General features: G+C 55.2%; 1 protein-coding gene across 2 annotated transcripts in view; it reads right to left on the reverse strand.

Annotated features, from left to right (window-relative positions):
* RARA (retinoic acid receptor alpha) overlaps window positions 1–11,851 on the reverse strand; it is a 43,784-nt gene extending 31,933 nt beyond the window's left edge. The window contains exon 1 of one of the 2 annotated variants that reach the window (XM_016202248.2): window positions 11,780–11,851. The gene's annotated coding sequence lies outside the window, so the exon portion shown is untranslated. Of the gene's footprint in view, window positions 1–2,685; window positions 2,844–11,779 lie in introns of those variants that run through there. The other variant, XM_016202247.2, reaches the window with a different exon arrangement.
* Window positions 11,852–15,305: the final 3,454 nt, after the last annotated feature.

Genomic DNA, 15,305 nt, shown 5'->3' on the forward strand with positions numbered 1-15,305 from the left:
ATTCTCACACTCTGGGCCTGGTCCCTGCACACCGCCCACCCTGCGGGGACACCAAGACACCCTCGGCCAATTCTGCCAATCCCCAGAACACTCCCTGGACACACACAGAGATCCAGGCCTTCACCCCCCCATCCCCCACACACACCGTGTGGGCTCCAGACAGCAGCTAGAGGGTGGAGAGAAGAACGGAGGGAGGAAAGACAGCAGGCGGCAGAAAGGATGTGCAGCCAAAGCCCTGGGAGCTAGGGTATCATTGCCACACTCCTTTCCCAAAACCCAGTAAGTCAAGACAACCCTGGTCATCTTGCCAGTGGCCCTGCCAGCTTCCCACACTCTCAAAACCACCACCACTAGAAAGGGGGTGTGGGGTGCTAGGCAAGCAGAGATAACCGTGTTTACTTATCACATGGATAGGATTACATTCCCCAGATGCCCCTCACCCCAGACCTCAGACAGTGCTCACAAACAGGGCCCACAGACACCCAAACACACCCACCCCTCCAGCCCAGCCTAGGTCCTGCCTTGCCCGTGCCACCCAGAGGACAGGGAACTGGGCACTGAGGTTTATGTTTTGGGCCAGGTCCCACCCTCATGTCACATATTCTGAGGAGCACCCCATCTAAGACCCTAAAGTCTGAGTAAGGAGTGGGTTGGGGAAAAGGTGCCAGAGGGCATAGCCAACTTCCAAGACCAAATGATTTAGGGGAAGGAAAATTAATTAATTGGGGCATGGGTCAATACCCCCAAAACAGACCTGAAGGGCCACTGAGATAATGTCCTCTCCCCCACACTAAACGGGGTGGCAGGAACCACGTCATGGCACAAGTGGGTGACTGTGCCCAGCGGGGAATGCATGGGGGTGATCAGGATGGCGCTGCCCACAGCTAGCTTCCTGCCAGGCTGCCACATGGTTGGGAGTAGGAGGGGGACCAGAGAGGTGTCCCAGAGTAGTAACAGGGGCACTTGGGGTAAAACTGAATGACAGAGATTTAGGGGCTGTAGGAGGAGGTGGCCAGGATTAAGCCATTCCAAGCCCAGGGTCTTCACAGAACTGCCAATCCCTCTGCACTGCCCTCGCCAGTCTGGTGGGAAAACTCCTGCAGTGGCCACCTCGTGCATGCTCATTCACACCCGCAAAATCCCTCCAAATCCAAGATCCTCAGCTGCCAAGAGCCTACTCGAGTCTGACCTTAGTGACTGCTCTGTCTCAGGACCCACATGGCCCAGATTCCCAGGAAGAACTGATGTCCCAGCCCCTCCCAGTGCATCAACATCTTTCACAGCCACAAACTCCCTGACTCCACAACCACCTCCGCCTTCTTTCTCCAGCTTCAAATACTCTTTCTCTTGTTCCTTCCCCCCAGACTCATCTCCACCCCCCTACAGGGGAAGCCCCAAGGCTCCAAGCCATCCCCACTCCAACCTGGGGCTTCCCCAGCCCAGCCTCCCCATCAAGCACAAGGCCCTAGAGGAGTTTAAGGCTTAAGCCCCGTTCCTAGTAAAACCTGGTGTTCTTACTGAAGCACTTCCCCAGAACAACCCTGCCCTATGACCACTGCAGCCAGGGAAGGGGACAAGAGACATCCCTGAATCTCCTAACCAGGAAACTGTAGTAGGAGATGGTGGTCAGCAGTAGAAGTGAGGGTTGGGGGGTATGCAGCAGGGGTGGGGGAGTGGGAAAGTATTCTCAGGAACAAGTGCCTTGGAGAACATATACATACACACATGTGCACACAGCCCGCAGGCAGGAGGCAAGCTAGTTACAGAAGAGGAAGCCCACACTAGGTGGGCATCGTATCCAAGATAGAGTAGATGGTAAAGAAATGTCTCCAAGGCTGGGGGTTGCTGGCTATTCTTTGGTCTGATTCCCATATGAGTTGGTGCACATCTCCAGCCTAGCACTCTTTCCACGGAGCAGCCTGACAATAGGGCAGTGCCCAGAGAGAGGGCATGGCCAAGATGTTTTCCAGTGCCCCCCTCTCACATACACATCTGGCTAGCAGCTTCTCTGCCTCGTGGGTGGCACCATGTCCCAGACACCCTCAGCAGAGCACAGACGACCAGTCTATTCCATACTCCTCTCACCCAAAAAGCTTCCACAATCCCATGGTAGCACCAGACCTAGAGCCATCCCTCTTCGGACTGCCCTGGTTCCCGCACCCAATTCTGACGGCTCCCCTCACTCCACGGGGGACACCAGCTGAGCGGGCCCCGCCCCCCAAGCCGGCTGCCTCTGGTGGGGGTGGGCCCCCGGGCTGATTCTCCCCAAACCACAGAGCAGCTCAGATAACAAGAGGGAAAGAAGGAGGGGGTTAGTCCGTTGGGCATCCGATCTCTCCCCAAACAGGTTTGAAAGTCTTTTTGTTTTGCTTGTTTCTGAAGAGAAGAGAGGGCAGGAGTTCCCAGGGCGGTTGTGCCACGGCTCAGGCGCCGGGGACACGCGCGGCAGACGGCCTCAGACGTCTCACTGCTGCGCGCAAAGACACGGGCGCAGACAGACGCACAGACGGGGCTCCCCCACCCTGGGCACGGCGGCAGCAGGTTGGGAAGCCCAGGAAACCCCGGGTTCCCGTCAGAACCTGCCCGGCACCCGGTCCCATCCGCAGCTCCTAGTAAGAGCAGAGCAAGGGGCCCCGATGCCTGCGGGAGCCCGAGGCTCTCCAAAATTCCCGGGATAGAGGTTACCTCTCAGCGGGTGGACGCAATCCGTCCGGGTGCACCGCGTCTGCCCTGACCCTGCGCCTCGGTATTGCTCGGCGTCAGAGGAGCGGGATCCCCGGAGAGGAGCCGTCTGGGGGACCACGGCTCAGCAGCGCGGGCCGAAGGCAGCGGCCATGGCGAGTCACGTGCGGAGGCTGAAACTTTACCCCGAGCCACAGACTTGGGGGGCGGAGGGTACGGAGCTGGGGGAGGCCCCCTCCTTCAGGCCCGCCCCCGCCCGCCCACTGACCAATCACCAGTCAGAGGCGGGCCCACAGGATCACGCCCCACCCCACTCTCCTTAATAGACCCGAGGCTGGGAGAGTCTTAAAGGAGCCGCGCCTAGCTGAAGGCTGGACCGTGGGAATCTGCGAGAATCCCTCCCTCTGCCCCAAAAGGAGAGCTTCAAAGCGAGGAGCTGAAGTTCTGCGGAAAGAATGGCAAAAAGGCTAGGCAAAGAAAGGACTGCAGTGTGTGGTATCACATTTCCTCCCCTCCCACACACACAGACACTTAAACCTGGGAAGAGACGCAGCCAGCATAATATGGAAGTAAATACGGTGTCTCCGGCCCTAGCTGTCAAGCCCCTGACTCCCATAATTATAATCCTCCTCCAAGAACCAGTTGGAGCTGAGAGCTGTGTGACCTTTAGTCGTTTCCTTTCTCTGAACCTTAATTTTCTCATCTGCAAAAAAGGAGTGCAAGAGTAGATAGACCTCTCTCAAATATACTCCTCTCGGCTTCCCCCCAAAAAGCTCTCCAGCTCTAGTGAGTTGTCAGTCAGAGGAACTCTGGCGTACCCCAACCCCTCAGCAGCCTTCTGCACAAAGGGCAGCCGCTCTTGGATCTTCCAAGAGCTAAGCAGGGGGCGCCAAGGAGCACCCCTCCAAGCTAGAGAACTCTCTAGGACTCAAGCTTCTCTCTCTTGGCCCAGGCTAGAGGAGCCTGAGAAGCTCGCATTCTTGCTCCAGTTGGGCAGGATCTAAATCACTCTCCATCTGCAGGACCATAGTCCCCAACACAGCTTCGTGCCCCCTCCCAGCCTGCTGCTCCATTTGGGAGGGTCACATCCCCACCTCTAGCAGTCGGGGGAGGGGGAGCAAAAAGCGGAATCACTAGGGAACAACCTCCCCTCCCCAGTCAGGGAAGTGGCCACAAGTGCCCCCAAAGGACTTCCCACTGGAAGGGGAAGTGCCACACTCCCAAGCCTCCAGCCGGGGGAGGAGACTCAGCCTGACCCGACTGGCAGAGCTCCCAAACCCACCGGTCTGACGCCCCCGCTTTACAGATGAGGAACCCTTAGGCTGGGAGCGGACACGGACTTTTCGTCCACTGTCGCACAGGTTGCACAGCCAGGTCTAGGTTTGAGATGTCTGATTGTCCTCTCCAGCTTTAGCCTCTAGCCTTGGTAAAAGACAAGCCGGGTCTGCGGGACGCTCTGCCCTGAGGTCCTGCGCAGGAGAAAGGTGCCAGAACAGCGCCTGGCAGCGCTTCCCCAGGCCCCTTCCCACCCGCTGGGTCGGGCTGTCTCCGGCTCCCGTCTGGATTTCCATCCGTCCACCAGTGCGAACCGCCCGCCCAGCCCTCTCGCCCTGTCCCGTCCAGATCCATCCGCAAACATGCGCTCAGCCTGCAGGAATGCGCCAATGGCTCCCAGATGTGGACGCCAACGCTTAACCCCTTCTCCCCCAGTCCCCTCCAAGGCCTTCAGCCTGAGCCCAGACAGCAGCAGGGGGCGCCGCCCTGGTGAGGAACCAGCTTGGGAGGGGACTCAGCGTCAGCCACCCCCAGCCAGCACAGGCTCCCCCGGCCTAGATTCTACCAATCTTCCTTCCAACTGAGGCCAGAGGGGAAGGATCATGGGCACAAAAATGCAAATGTGCATAAACACAGGTATACTGCCTCCCATCGCTTGTGTCCTTCACATACACCTGCAAGCACATGGGGTCAGGTGTGCACACTGAGACTCAGGTGTGCAAATGCAAACTCAGGACACCCACATGCATGCTCAGAGCACACATGTGTACACCTCCACATGCATGCCCAGGGCACCCATGTATGCACATCCATGAGCACAGAGAACATGCACATACAAGACAGGCATTTGTGCCCTGGCTGGGTAGCTCGGTTGGTTGGAGTCATCGGACATGCCAAGGTTGCAGGTTTGATCCTGGGTCAGGGCTCATTCAAGAGTCAATCAATGAATACATAGATAAGTGGAACAACAAATCGATATTTCTCTCTCTCCCTTAAAAAAAAAAAAAGACAGTCATTTGTGCACATACAAGGACATGAAGCAGAGGGTGGGGCATACTCCTGGACAGACATAGCAGTAGACCCATGTGCAGACAAGGGAAGAAATTCATGCATCCACAAACCTGCTCCCCATAGGGGGTCAGACACATATGCACATAAGACTGGCACCCATGTGAACAAGCACACAACCTACACACCTTTAGCACTCCCTCCCTGCCCAGGCACCCAGTACTTCCTGTCCAATATCTAGCCTTCCCTAGGCTTGACTCCAGGAAGCAGGAGAAGTCCCAGGTGGGAGGAAAGCCAGGAGTCCAATCTGCAGCAGCAGCTGCACTCCAGCTGTGCTGGGGCCACAACAGGGCTCCTACACCTCATCCTCTAAGGCCCCAAACACAGGATGGAAGAAGAGTGCAGGAGGCAGCAGGAGACGCAGAGGGGGAAAAGCCACAGGCCTAGGGACTCCTCACTCTTTAAGAAAAACACTCCTGGGGGCCTACACTTCCCGTCCAGCACACAGAAGGGCTCAGGGAGGAGACTGAACTGCTCGTTTCCCAAGACAGGGAGCCTTCTGCAAACTAGAGGAAACCCAAGAGTCCAAGGAGATACAAAAGAGCTCTGAGACACCCCAGGAAGGCCTACACTTCTAGCAAAACAAGGCCTCCCTCACAGTCTCTGGGGAACTCCTAGAGAGAATCACATCATTGGTCATGTGAACATAGGCTGGGCAGCACTGCTCTGCCAAGGCCACCTGGAGGCAGGTGGGATGGGAGATGTCTGCTGGGACTGGAACCAGTTTTAGTTGCCTCTTCTTCCCCTCCCCAGCGTCCCAGCTCATCCCCAAAGGAGCTCCTCCCACAAACACCCTCATGGCCCCACCCCATTTGATTCGCAGAGTCTAGAAGGGTAATCTGGGGCAGGGCTCCTGTTTCCATTGTACAGATGAGGGACCTGAGGCTCGAAAAGGAAATTGTCTTGCCCAAGGTCATACAGCTTGCCAATGGCAGAGCTAAGATTCAAATCCACAGTCACCTCCTTAACCTGCCCCCCCCCTTTACTCCAAATCAAACATTTTCACGCAGTATCCTGCCACCTCTTCCTTTACGCCCAACAGAGTGCATAGGAGAAGCACCATCCTTTCCTGGCTCTGCAGGTCTAAGTGTGGGGCCAGGGCATGCCAGAGAGAGATCAGAGAAGACACTGGGACTATGAATATGGCCCCCCAACCCCACCCCAAGCTTGGTGCCCACCTGCCCAGCAGGCACAGCCGGATGACTCAGCTGCATCCGGGGGAGATGCCAGGGCAGTGACTCACCTACCGAGAAGAGCTGAGACTGGCACCTTGCCAGCCCCGGGACAGAAGTGACTTAGTCACCGAGACTGTGATGCTCAGCAGGCACAGCCCAGAGATTGGGGACAGAGACAGGCTGTGTCCTTCATGGTTACATGCGCCCCCTGGCGAAGAACAGGAATCCTGGGGTGAGCTAAGGTTGTACCTGTCCCTGCCCCCTCACCATGCCCACCCCCACCACACCAGGCCCTGCTCCAGTGGAGACAAGTTTTGTGAGACCCCTGGGCTGCCATGCCTCCCCCCAGCCTGCCCCCTGCCCATCACTCACCACCCACTCTCCCACCAGCCCTACCGCCTCCTGCCACCCAAGTTGTACCCAGGCTATAAGTCTCCTTTAACATGTCCTGGCAGCACCTCCTGCCCCCACAGCCCCTCTCCCCCCCCCCCCCCACATACACACATGCACTCATACACACTTCTGCCAGCCCTGCTTCAGCCAGCAGCTGCTGAAGTTGTTGAGCAGGAGGGGAATCGGAGGGTGGGGTGCAGGGATTGAGTTACCAGAGGCTGATGGGGTGGGCTGTCACCCAATCCCTTCCCCAGCCAGTCCTCCTCCCTGGGCACAATCTCCCTCACCCACCTGCTTCCCTCCCACCTCTGGCTGGCAGCCCACTGCCCTTTAAGCCCCTCCACCCCCACTCCACCCAAGCTAGAAAAGAAACGTTCAAGAGTATTTGTCATGCTAAGGCCAGCCCAGTATATGAGAAAAAGAGAAAGACGGAGACAGAGATGGACAGAAAGAGTAATTCCTGTGCTCAGAGCTCTGGCTGCAACCACGAGGTGTGTATATCTCCGTGTTGAGCCGGAAGGGGACAGAGTAACTCCCCAAGTCCCAGGAGAGTGGATGGGGCCCAAGGGGAGTCGACAGGCTGAACAACCTCAATCCATTTGCACTATTGATTTCTCACACACTGCAGCAGGCTTGATGGGGGGGGGGGGCATGATAAATCAGCCCCCCAGAGACAGAAACTGAGGGAGAGAGGGGGAGGGGCCGCTTCACCACAATTTGTGGCCCACTGAGATGGACTTGGGGGGCAGGGGGTGGGCGGCAGAGGAATAGGAGATGTTGAGTGGCAGGAGGCAGGGTGGGGGAGTGGGTGTTGGATAAAGGCCCATCCAAACATCTCCTTCCAGCTGGATCTGAAGCTGATTAGAAGAAAGAAGGTGGGGGGCCAAAGCACCACAGTTGGCTATACAGGCAGGGCCCTAAACAACTCCAGGGGGCGCCACTGACATCACAGTCTATGAAATGGCGCCTCCTGAAGCTGTGCAATATATTGGCCCTGGGAACGAGACTGAGGCAGGAGATTGAATTTGAGGGACCACAGTTTTCACTGTTCTTTCTCTCCCCAGCACCTCAACCAGCTGCCCTGCCTCCAGGCCTCAGAAGAGGGCTCTCTTTTGACTTGAGATTTGAAGCCTGTGATAATCTCCCTGCTCTTCAGCCTGCTCCCTTCCTTTGTTGAGGGGACTGGCAAACAACCACCATGACCCAGGCGTGGCATGATGGGGGCTCACAAAGGGGGCTAGAGAGCCTGCAAACCGAAACTGGAGATCCTAGTACTCTGTCTGCCCCCTACCCATCCTGCCACTGTGGGCAAATCCCTGGCCCTCTCTGGGTCTCTAAATGGAGTTAGAGAGGATGCTCCTCTAAACTGTCTCCAAGCCCCACGGCTTGCCAGCCTGTGAGCTTGTTGGAACCTGCCCAGCACCGCGATTCACACCAGTGGCCACAGGCCACCTAAACAAACCCCAACCCTGCCCTCCTTCCAACCTGGATGTAGACTCTTTCCACATGGTGGAGACTTATAAACAAACCAACCTGGGTTTACCAGAGATCTCTGCACAAACTAGCAGAGAGGAAGAGAGACCAGATACCTGGCCTAGGGTCCTCCTTGCTGCAGTAAGGGAGTTAGGCACAAACAGGGCCCATGACGAGAGAAAAACAGTGCAAAGGGCCTGGGCAGCCAAAGACTAGTTGAATGTCCTTGGGCAAGTCATATCCCCTCTCTAGGCTTCAGTTTCCCCCTCTGTGAGGGATTGTCTAGATGGCCTCTAAAGCCCCTTCTGGTTCTAAGTCCAGTTCTAGTTGGACAGAGACAGCCCTGAGGGGTCCCCAGGACTCCTCCACCCAGCCCAGCCCATTTATCTGGGTTATACCTTCTCCACAAGGTCCTACCCTGCCCAAAGTGCCTCCTTGCTCTATCTGCTGCCCCTCTGGCCGTTCCTTGGGCCTCAGCCTGCCTCCTTACCCTCACCTTGGCCAGCCCCTCTCCCTGCCCCGTGCTTTTCTGCACGTCCCTCCTGCCAGGGGACAGACCAACTAAAAATAGTCCCTGCAGCCTTTCTCGCCCACAGCTGCCCAAAGAGCAGGAAATGAGGGGGGCAGGGAGGCCCATGTCCTGCTCTCCTCCACAAACTCCCAACTCGGAACCATGTCCAGCACTCCAGCCTGGGACTAGTGCCAACTTGGCCATCTTGGGGGCATCCCACACCCCTTCCCTAGGGGGAGGCCTGCCCATAAGTGCCTACAATCACAGAGCTGTCCCAACCCCACGAGAGGAAGAGAGAGGAGGCAAGCGGTCTACAGGGAAACCTTCCCAATTTCTGACAAATCAGTGCCAACCACATTGTGGGCACCAAGAGGGCAGGGTCTGGCTCCACTGACTGGTCTTTTGAGGGCAGAGGGAATTGGTGTGGGGAAGTTTGTACTGGTTTCCTTCATCCTGGCCCAGATGGAGGGAAGACGAAATAGTGCCCCAGCCTCAATTATGCTAATCCCAAAATGTGTGGGTGCAGCTATAGGGGGTTTCAACAGCCACCCCCAGATACCATGGGAAAAACGCTAAAAAGGATAGCAGAAGATCTTGGCTACCCACATGTCAAGATGGAAGCCTGGAGACTAGAATAGGACCATGCCAAACAGGCTGGGCATGTGCTGCCCCCAAGCTAAGTCAGAGGTTGGGAGGGAGGAGTCAGGGTGCTATGGGGCCAGGGGCTACAGTGCCCCCACCCCTATCCCACCTGGGATTCCTGATACCTCCCAGCCCTGGGAGAAGTCCCTCCCCACACACGAGGAAGGAAACCAGCTTAGCGACTCTCTGGTAGCCTGCAGGGCAGCCCTGCACCATGAGGCAGGCGGGAAACCCAGGAGTCCTGGCTCCCAGCCCAGAGAGTGAGTGAGAGAAATACCTTGGAGAGGAGGAGGCAGCCCAGAGTAAGGCAGACACATGGGGCCCCCAGCAGCTCCCAAATGTGACCCATCAGGAGGAAGGGACCAAAGGGGCTGGATGGGAAAGTGAACACATTTCTGAACAAGAGAGAAGAAAGTGGGGTGATGAGGATGGGGAGGGGATGGGACCACCTGGCTCTCTTCCCTGTCAGAGTCAGAGATCCTGACATTAAGGCCACCAAATATCAAATGCGTGCTTCCTCCTCGCGTCGTCTCCAGCCCCCAGCCCCTTCATTCCTGAGCTTCCCCTGGCACACCTTCCCCGGAGCCACGCCAGGCCAGGAGTCAGCAGGCACAAGGTGGTGCCTGGGAGGCCTGGGCAGTGCCAGGGGCAGCCCTCATACCATCCTCCCACTGGCTTCCCTCCCGCCTGCTCTCAGCCGCCACACATATCTCAGCTGTCGAATCCGATTAGGTCTCCTGCCCAGTGAGCCGGACAAGGAGGCCACTGGGCAGGGGAGAGACGGGGACAAGGACGCTGAGCAGGAATGGCACAAGGATGGCGGAGACAGGGCTCAGGGGAGGAGGTGTGGAGCCCAGCGGAAGAAAAGCCTGGTGGAGAATCTATCCTCTCTGACCACAGGCTCTCTGGTGACAGCGACCACCTGTATTAGGGGGATTCTGCAGCCTCTGGGCAACAGCCCTGCCTGGCTCCTCCATCCCCCAGATGGGCAAGGATACTGAAGGCAGAGAGAATGACCTAGATTTAGGAAGAGAACCCCATCCTAGAGCCCTCCCCCGGCCAGAACTACTATTTGCACTGAGCTTTATGATGAATTGTCTTTATAGTCATATCCTATCAAGCAAGTGGGCTTGCTACTGATAGCCAATTTTACAAATGAAGAAACTGTAAATGCTCATAGTGCAATGACCTGGCTAAGTCTCAGATTCAGGCCTCTGATTCTCAGTTCACTGCTCACACTCGGAATCTCTACTTTTCTTTCTGAGTCAAGAACAGAACTAAGTCTGTATCCACTCTTTCCAACGAAACCAACCTGCAGGGAATCCAGGGAGCTGTGGAGGAATCTAGAGCACACCCCCACACCTGGACATCTGGAGGACATGCCACCCACTCCCACCATCCAGAGGAGTCCCCCCAAAGTGTGACCAGTCTCTTCCGCCACTCCCCTCCCCAGTCTTCTATGCCCAGGAGCAATGTACATACTCACACATGGTTACTCAGACAACTCATATACCCCTCCTGCAAACCCACCAAACCAGAATGAGATGCCCTAGATCTTCAGAGAGCAGAGCCCATGCTGGAGGGAAAAACAAGCCACTATAATCAGTAGGTGCCATGCGGCCCTCTCCCAGAGAGCCTGCAGGAGGGAAGAAGCTTGGGGGGAGGGGGGCGGGTGGTAACACCAGGAGCAGAGGCTCTGAAAGCCAAGGAGCCCAGGGAGCTGGCAAGGCTGGGTGGCCTCCCTGATCTGGTCCACACCCCCTTCCCCAGCCATCTGGGCTGAGCCTGTTCTGGCCTGGGCCATACTCTGGGATCTGTCCCCTTCAATGCACTCAACCACCTCTAGCCAAAGCTTATAGATTTTACAACCAAACCACATGGTCTACACACACACACACATACACAGAGGGGTTGGGTTGGGGGTCTTTGCAATAGGTGATGGCAGGGATAGGGCTCTAAGCTGAAAGAACTTTCCCTAGAGGAAAGCTCACTCCACCCCTGCCTCTACTACCCTCCAGCAAAGCCTCTGGCCACCCAAGTGTGAGATGTGCCTGGAAGGAGACACTACTTCTCCTTCAAGGTGAGTAGGGAGTGGGGGGCAAAGTCCTGAGCTCTTGCGGCTGGGAGGCAGAGAGCAAGTGAGATAGAAACCCCCCCCAGGGAGGCTCCCGTCCAGCTCTTGTTCCCTCTGCTCTCTGTTACCCCAGCACCGCCAATTCTCCCGTCGAGGTGAAGTGGGGGAAGGGGGTATTAGGCAATACTGCAAAGGAGGGTGCAAGGGCGTGGGGCCTGGGCAGTCCTTCCCCCCACTTTCCATTCTTAGCTAGAGAATGGGACTGCCTCGAGGAAGTGCAGGAAGGGCGCGGGAGGGTTCAGGGGCTCCGAGTGTTCGGACACCCCACTGTCCCCAGGCTCCCACCTCCCAGGACTACAGTGAGCAGTGGGGGAGGAGGGATGGGGAATGCCTGAACAGGCGAGAGGGAAACCGCCAGATCAGAAGAGGAGAGGCCCGGCGGAAGGCGACCAAGGGGGAATTGGGAAGGGGTGCGCGTGGTCCTACCTGCTCAGGTGTGTGCTGGCAGGGGGGCAATGGGGTTCCCAGGAGAACCGGGGAAGCCCTCTCAGCTCGATTCAGGATTCCCCCTGCTTCTGGGTTAGACTGCTGCAAGAGGCACGGGTTTCCGTTGGGTCCTAAAGCCCACTCTACACCCACTGGCAATCCCGCCCTCTCCCACGAGCCCTCACTGGGTCAGCGGGTGCAGCGCCGAGGACTGATGGGGGAGGAAGAACTCACAGGGGGAAAGACAAAGGTCTGAGTCATGGGCTGGGGATAGGAACAGTCCCGTCTCAAATACACAGCACATGGATGACTTCAGCTGAGGATGAGACAGGAGAAAATAGACATTTCTTTCTGCCTGACCTGAGAAAATGAATTTGGGCTTTGATGCTGAAATGGGATTAAGATTACTTTCCTTACCACTCCTTCTAAGATGCTCTGTTATTGAGAATTTGGGGAAGGGGATATTCATTTGGGGAGGTCCTCACTTCTACCTTCCCTCCCATAGACATAGCAGTCTCCCCATCCCTCCCCACTATTCCTAAATTCCTCAGAGGCCAACCAGGGGGGAAACACTGATTTCCAGCAAGTACAAAGGACAGTATGACTTGATGGTAATTGGAAACTGGTAGAGTTTTATATCCTTAGACTGAGGGGTATATGGGAATATGTTGAGGTGTGTGGATATACATATATAGGTGAGACTGTGAGCAGGTGGGGCTGAAGGACTTGTGCTACATCCCTGACAATTGTCAGTGGAAGAACAGGATGCAGATCCTAGCAGTCAACTAGTACTCCTCCCCAGTCCTTAATAGGATCCTGAAACTTTTCCAGAAAATGTTATATTTTCCCAGGTACCATTTGAGATAAACATAGGGGGCAGAAGGACCTCTTACCCCAATTATATCAATTTCAAGTTTACAGACCCAGCTTAGGATAGCTGATCTCAGTAGCTCAAAAGAGAGAACTCGGTTGGGGGGGTGAGGGCAGGTGGACCAGGAAAAGATGGATGGGAAGTATTTAGAGGACTGGATGGAGAATGTTTTGCAAGGAGAGTTGCATACATCTCCAGCAGCAGAGCTGGGGAAATGTCATGGGGTGAAGGGCCAGCAAAAGTCAGAGACAGAAATGAGGGAAGGGGGGAAGCATGGCCTCTTCCTAGAAGGGGAGAGGGCAGCAGCATTGCCTCTACTTCTTTCTGTGTCTTGCAGGAAGAACTAGGGAACTAGACAGTAAGGATGGAGGGCCCCAGGGTGGAGCCCATCGGGTCAGCTCAGGTCAAGCCTTTCACCCTGATGTGCCTCAGTTCTCTCCCAGCTGTTAAACAGGGCTCTTGGTTCTTCCCAGGGAGTTAATGAGTGTTTACAAAAGGGCTTGGAGATCCTCAGATCTCAGCTGGGCCACCACTACAGTTATAAAGCTCAATAAGGGCTGAGTGTTATTTGGGGAGGGGAGGAGTAGGGTAAGAGGGAAACAGACTACTCTCTTACAAACTAAGGATAAAACCAAGCTCAGAGAGCACAAGCCTCAGCTGCCACAGGATATCCTTGTGCCCAGGGATGGAGGTCATGCACCCCCATACCTCTAACCACCACCAAAGGCTGGCCTCCAGCTAACTATAGGCAGAACCCAGACTAGCAGCTGGTCTTCATTAACTCCAGCTTTTTTTCACCCCACACTGTGAACCCATAGCTTCTACAGGCTTAGGCTAGAGGGGGCTGCCCTAGCCCGACCTTGCAGCTGACTCTGGGGTGGGGGACACCACACCAAAGGCCAAGTTACCAGCTGAAAATAAAATTGAAGCAAGACTCCTTTTTCCCATTGGGAGCAAGAAGAGAGGAAAGGAGTGTGGGGGTGAGAGGCTGGAGGTGGGGGAATTTAGGGCAAACAGCAGGCAGTGAAGTCAGCTGGATTGAGGCCCAGAAACCCCTACACCCTGGGGCCAAGTCTTACTCTAGCTTTGCTTTCAGCTTGAGTCTTGGCTAGGCCCCAAACTAGGGAAGGCCCTGGCTGCCCCCTTCTGCCTCCCCACCCCCACCCTTATTAAATACACATTTTATCTCTCAGCATCTTCATTATCTTAACTGAAGGAGACAAGCAGTGGATGGCGGCAGCAGAGAGCGTCAGGAGAAGGGGGCGGGTGTGGGGAGCAGGCGCACCCTTGTTATAAAGTGCTGATCTAGCGCTTTCAGGCAGTGTGGGAAAAAGAGGTGGGATCAAAGGGAGTGAGGCTGATTCAGAACTCAATTAGAGCTTCTTAAAAAAGGAGCTAGGTCTCTCCTTTTGCCAGTCTTCAGACAGCCTTTACCCAGGCCTCTTGCACCCAATTAGTTTCTACTGCCAGTGCCTTGGGGCTGGGGTTGAAAATCAAGGGGAGGCCAGAGGGCACACCTTCTCCCCCTACAGAATGCACCTTTTCTGAGAAGAGGGAGACCTGCCAAGTGTAGCTTAAAAGAGAATGTCTTAGAGGACACTTTTCAGGAGGAACCTAAGATTACAGCTTTCCCCAAAAGTTAAAAAGTGGGACATTGAAGGTGGGTTCTTCCTTAGTCTCTTGCCAGCTAGGCACAGCTTCTGGCCAATCTGTAGGGACACTAGATAACAACCAGACAGGCACCCCTCTTCCCAGCCTATAGGGAGGACTCTCTCCATAGCTAAGGCTTCCTGGGAGCAACGTGGAAATTGCCTCAAGCAAAATACCACTACATCAGAGGGAGTGATTGGAAAGCATCTGTGAGGCCAATAAACCTTCACAACTGTGCCAAGGTGTATTTTTTAAGATGAAGCACCCTTCTTTTACGGGGGCCTGCTCCACCTCTGTGCAAAAGCATTAGCAATGTTTGCCTCCAGATTAGGACTGTCAAGATGGAGGCAAAGGCAAAATCTTACTTGGTTTATTTATCTGCCCATTGAACACCTGTCCATTGAACACCTACCAGGCATTAAGTGCTGGGGACAGGTACAGATGTAAATAAAACCTCTTTTGGTCTCCCTCAGTAATCAAGGTGACATCTCTCTACAGGTATTTTTTTAAATCTCCAAGTCTGGCCCTGGCCAGGTGGCTCAGTTGGTTGGAGCATGATCTGGTACACACAAAAAAGATTGCAGGTTCAATTCCCGGTCAGGGCACATACCTAGGTTGCAGTTTGATCCCGGTCAGGGCGCATACAGGAGGCAACCAATCAATGTTTCTCTCTAAAAATCAATAAAAACATATCCTCGGGTGAGGATTAAAAAAAAAAATCTCCAAGGCTGTCTCATTCCTGCTTCCCAGTTCTTATTGGTATATCTTAAAAGAACACTTAATAAAGGCAGGGTGCAACAGCAGGTGGTGGGGGAGAGAAGAGAGCTCTGCCAACTTTTTTGATCTCTGGGTAGCTTGGACCTCACACACTCTTGCCAGTTATCTAGCCACAGGCAAGTCTTCATTGAGCCAGAAATATCAGTGGCAGCTCTGGGGCTGAAACACCAACTTTACTGTGTCTATGTTCTTTCCATGGCAATACCCAACAACACTCTATGGAAGCTT

This window comes from Miniopterus natalensis, chromosome 17 (genome assembly GCF_054644295.1).
Source record: "Miniopterus natalensis isolate mMinNat1 chromosome 17, mMinNat1.hap1, whole genome shotgun sequence".
Lineage (NCBI taxonomy): Eukaryota > Metazoa > Chordata > Mammalia > Chiroptera > Miniopteridae > Miniopterus > Miniopterus natalensis.